The sequence below is a fragment of the Moschus berezovskii genome, chromosome 15 (assembly GCF_049115385.1).
Source record: "Moschus berezovskii isolate FMDL1 chromosome 15, NW_MosBer_1.0, whole genome shotgun sequence".
In the NCBI taxonomy this organism is placed as follows: Eukaryota; Metazoa; Chordata; class Mammalia; order Artiodactyla; family Moschidae; genus Moschus; species Moschus berezovskii.
In genome coordinates, this window is record NC_142474.1 from 5,381,624 (window position 1) to 5,387,105 (window position 5,482).

Here is a 5,482-nt window from a genome sequence, read left to right on the forward strand (position 1 = left end):
AATTCCATGGGCAGAGGAGCTTGGTAGGCTACGGTCCATGGGGTCGCAAAGAATGGAACACAACTGATCAACTAACACTTTCTTACTTTCAGTCCATTGAGAGCCGGTGAGCTGGTGACACCTTTGTCCTGACAGGAATGAGGCTACAGACTGGGACTCCATGGTCTTAAGCATCCACAAACTTCCATTCCAGCCCAGAGCACCACCAAAGAGACACCTAGGTCCTAACCTAGAGAAAGACAGAAAGGCCAGAGAGAAGGGGAGGCAAAGGCTGGGCCAGGCGAGGAGGCTGAAGCCGCAGGTGGTGGTAATACGAGATAGGCCCCAGCCTAGGAGGGGTTCCCGGGCTGCCCGGCCACTGGAGACCCTGGTCTCCCTCACAGAACAAGAGCTCCACCTGGGAGTGTGGAGGAGGGCACTCCTGGAGACCCCGGGTAGGAGCTCAGAAGAGAAAGGTGGACAATTTGTTCTAAGGCAAAGCCATGTAATGTGAATTCACTGAGAACCAGGCCAAATTCTCAAGAAAAAAGATAGAGAAATAGGGAAGTTTGCCTAGAACCTGTCTTGCAAGGAAAAAAAAAAGAAAAGTGAAAATAAATTGGTTTTCTCCTTGACATAACATGATAACATACAAATTCTTAGGATGATCAAACTGAAGGGAATGTTGATATATTTAAATAGACGTAAATAAAATGGCATGACAGCACATATCCTTTCCGTTGCATGTGACCAACCCAACATAATCATGGAGAGAGTTATTCAGTTTGTACTGTGGCCATCCCTGGGGCCCCTGGTCCCTGCTCCCATAACTGGCCAGCCCATTGCAGACTCTGGAAACCTGGAGGATGCTGCGGCCCCGCCCACCCCAGGATGGACTCCCACCACCTCAGTTTTTGATTCAGAAGACAGGCCCAGATGCCCCTGATTGGTGGGCGCTGGTCACGTGGCTGTAGCCACGCCTCTGGGGAGCAGCCCCCAGCACCTCCTCAGCCCCGCTGGGGTCCTGCCTTCCTTCCCTCTAAAGTCCCTATCCCTCAGACCCTCACTGGCTCCTGCAGCCTGTTCCATGTCCCAGGAGGGACGAGTCCAGCACCTCCAGGTTTTGAATAACTAAAGGATTATCGTGCCCCACTTCAGGAACAAATAAGAAACCAGAAAAACATATTTTTACGATTTTTAACAATGAAGGAGCTAATTTTCCCATTACAAAGATGGTCTCAAATAAACAAGACAAACGCTCCATGGAGAAAATGGTAACACCATAAAAATGAAAGCAGCTTGGGTAGCCACTAGACACCAGATGCCGGGGATACAAAAGTGGACGAAGGCTGCTTCCTCCTGAGTTCACTGTCCGTGGGAAAAATGACTAAGGCTGGTCCGAACCCCGCGGGGACCAGGGGTGCCCAGGGAGCCGGGGGACGGCAGGGACACGCCCACGTGAAGGGGTGGTGAGGTGAGATGGGGACAGAGTGCCCCAGGAAGAAGGCGCTGCTCAGGCAAAGGCGTGGGGGGGGGGAAGAACGCCAGCCACAGCTTCTAGAACCTTCCAAACCAGAGGTGTTCACCAACCTGCGTCCTGTCTGTTGTTTTTAATGTGATTTTTCGGTCCAGCATTTAAAAATTCAGACTTTTCACACACGACCTCAGATTTCCGGCTTCTCTTGATAAATGGAAAGACCTGGGCCATGTGCCAGCTAAGAAACAGCTAAGAAGGGCTTGTTCTCTCCAGTCCACGGCAGTCACCACCCAGCCCACCCCTCACTCTTCACATCGCCAAGCTATCTGAGTTTTTTGACTCCCTGTTTTAAATGTTGCAAGGGAGGACGCTGGGGAATCAGCCCCAGAGAGCTTAAGCAACTCTCCCAAAGTCACACAACACACAAAACAGGGCTACAGCCTGAGGACTCGGGACACGAACTACCTCCTCCCCGGGGCCCCACAGACCCCCAGCTCAGGCCTCCGGGAGCCGCTGACCCTGGCCCTGCGCCCCCGGAGAACCAGGAGGCCGGGCCGGGGAAGGCCCCGTCCTGTTTAGGTTTTGTGGTCTTGTGAGTAACCGAGTGGAAAAAAACAAGCTTGAAAAGATAACAATTACAACGAAAATTAAATCAAATCGGGCCCGTGACTCATTTATGGAGCCGTAAAAACAGAAAACAAAAACAAGCTGGTTCTGGAGGAGGGAGGCCGGGATGTGGAGGGGAGAAGCTGGAGAAGGGAAAAAATGAAGCAGTAACAGCCTCCGGGGCTGTCAGTTACCCCAACAAAGAGGCAACGATGCCAGGCCCCTGAATGGGGCGAGGGTCCCTGGGGCTCAGGAGCCGGGGGGTGCCCACGGAAGGGGTCAGATCCTAGATGCCGGTGGGGTGGCTGGTCTTATCTTCCCAAACGCCCCTGTGAGCTGGGTACCACTCATGTGCCTCCTTCCACAGACGAGGAAGCCGAGGCTCAGAGGGGCCGAGTAACCAGCCTCAGGTCACACAGCCAGGAGGCGGAGGCTGAGAGCCAAGCCTGGCCCCAAAGCCTGTCTGAGGTTCAGTCTTGCCATCTGGAAAACAGGCTCTTGAGCCCCAGCTGTGTTCCGGGGTTCTGGAAGCTGCCCTGGATGTTTCGGGAGCCCTGAAGGCTAGCCCCCTGACGTGGTGGGCCCCTCTCCAGCCTCCCCGTCTCCGTTTACGCAATCACGGGGTCACCCCGGGCGATGACAGAGGCAGGCCCAGGAGCTCGGTGGGTCTGACCTGAGGGAGCTTCAAAGTGCTGCCCTGCCTGCTTCCCAGAAGCCTCTGCCCCCAGGGGGATGAGAGCGGAGCCAGAGGCAGAGCCCGAGGGCGCCCGCCCCGCAGGCCTGCGATTCCCCGAGGTCGCCCTGACCCAGGAGCCAGACCGTGCGGGTGGCCGAGAGCCGGGGCCAGGCAGCCATGCTGGGCAGAGAGCGCAGGAGTGCCAGGAGGCGAGCACGGGGCCTGAGGGGTCTGGGGGAAGGGGCCCTGGAAAGCTAAAAATAACACCGCTCACCACGTTAGGACATGGGGTGTGGAGTGCTTACTGTGGGCGGGGCATGGTGCCAAGCACCTTACATTCGTTCATCCATTCTGCAAGTCTCTCTTGAGCATCTTCTGTCCCCAGGTGCCATGCTGAGGGCTGGGAACCTCACAGTGATCAAGGGAGTCACACGTGGAGCTGCCATCCTGACCACTGCAGACAGACAAGGAAACACCAGGCTGTATCGGGACGTGGTGGGAGCTCCAGTGACAACGAAGCTGGGGAGAGGGCGTCAGCTGTTCGCGGCGGCCTGGCTGAGCTGTGACCATTAAGCAGGGACCTGAAGGAGCGAGAGCAGGCCGCCCTGCGGAATGGTGTTCCAGGCAGAGGGAACAGCCGGTGCGAAGGCCCCGGGGTGCGCACACGCCTGGTGTGTGTGAGGAACAGCCAGAGGACCCGTGGGACCGGGGCAGAGAAAATCCTCCCAACAGGCAGGAGGGCGGGTACTGCTGTCATCTCCTCTTACGGAAGAGGAAATTGAGGCTCAGAGGCGGGAAGTGACTTGCCCAGAGGCAGAGTCAGGAAATGGCAGAGGGAGCACAAGTCGGGCTGGGTGGGGAGGCGGGAGCGTGGGCCCCAGGCTGCAGGGCCCAAGGGCGGCCCCCAAAGTGCATGTATCACCTGCCTTGGTCACAGCCACGGATGCTATGATGGTGCGACCAGAGCCCTGCAGGGAGCCCCAGCCTGCCTTCACCTGGCCTCCCAGGCCCCCTGGGTCTGAGGGGTGCCAGGTGGCCGAGAATCCTGAGACTTCATTCGGGCGAAGCTATGAGTGACTGCGAGCAGCTCCCAGCTTATCCCTGTCCCTGAAGATTGAACCAGCTCCGAGAAGCAGCTTTGCAGCCTCAGTTTCCCCGTGTGTCAAATAACGGGTCCACTTCGGTGGTCTCCAGTAGCAGCTGTGTAGAGCTTCCGTGGTGGCTCAGCAGTAGAGAATCCATCTGCAATGGAGGAGATGTGGGTTTGCTCCCTGGGTCGGGAAGATCCCCCTGGAGAAGGAAATGGCAAGCCACTCCAGTGTTCTTGCCTGGGAAATCCCATGGACAGAGGATGCTGGCAGGTTCATGGGGTCACAAGTGAGTTGGACACGATTGAGCGACTAAGCAACGACGATGGCAGTTGTGCATTCTCGGGTCCAGAGAGAGGCATGGCGTCCTGAGGTCCCAGAGTCAGGGAGTGACAGAGCCGGGGTGACCCCGGGTGCCTGGCTCCTGGCCCAGAGCGCGTCTCCCTCCTCCCTTGATGAGGCTTTGCCCTGGATCTCAGTCGCCTGAGCCGCTCACCCTGGCCTGATGTCTTCACCCATCTCCCCTTGAGCCAGCACCCTGCACCCCTCACCCTGTTCACGCTTCCGGGCCTTGGCACGTGATGGGGGCTGGAAACATAACGACGATCAGGAGAGACCCGAGTGGGGCTGCCCTCCCGAACACTCCTCTTCTTGGGAGTTTCTCTCTCTTCCTGCCCCTCTGCCTTCTCCTTCTCCTCTTGTAAAGGGAAAATAAAGCAGGATCAGAGCACAGAGAGAGAGGTTCGGAGGTAGAGGGTGTTTCAGCTGGTGAGGGCGGACACTTGGAGAAGGCTGCTCGGAGGGCTGACATCTGAGCTGTGACCTGAAGGGACTGAGGGAGGGAGTCACGGGAATACGGGGTCCACGAGGGTCCCAGACAGAAGGAACAGCACGTGCAAAGGCCCGGAGGAGAATAATTCATGGTTTGTTAGAGGAACAGCAAGGAAGCCATCTGTCCAGAAGGGAGTAAGCCAGGAGGAAAGTGGAGGAGACAAGGTCATCAGAGAGGGATAGGGTTTGCTGGGGTCGGGAGGTCACACAGGGCCTGGTGGGCCCTGGGGAGGACTTTGACTTTGACTCTGAGTGAGGTGGGAGCCTTGAGAGGTCTCTGAGGACGGGGGTCCAGCTCTGCCTTAAGTCCTAAGGGCTTCCCTCTGGCTGTGTGCGGAGGTCAGCCGGTAGAGGGGGAGGTCCCCAGCGGGGTGATGCCGGCGGCATGGACCACAGTGGGAGCAGTGGACCTGGGCAGAGGCAGGCTGGTTCCGGATGCAATGGTGGAGCTGACAAGATGTGGCAAAAGCCATCAGATGCCAGGGTGACAACTCCTGGGTTTGGGGAGCACCTGGAGGACAGAGGAGCAGCTTGCTGCAATGGGGTGGTTGGAGGTAGCTCAGGAGACCGGCCCACTCACGGAGCTTGGCTGAATCTGGGTCTCCTGTCAGTCACCCCAGAGACAACTGTGAGCGGTGAGTGGACGCTTGTGTCAGGGCGAGTGTCTGGGCTGGAGAGATGCATTTGGAAATCACCAGAGTTTAGGTGAGGACAAGAGCTGTGACTCTGGCACCTCTGTCCCCCTCTTCCCCTCGCCCCAGCGCCTTAGCTGGCCTTTACGAAGCATCTAAGGGGCCCAAGAATAAATCCCAGAGCACGTGCCCT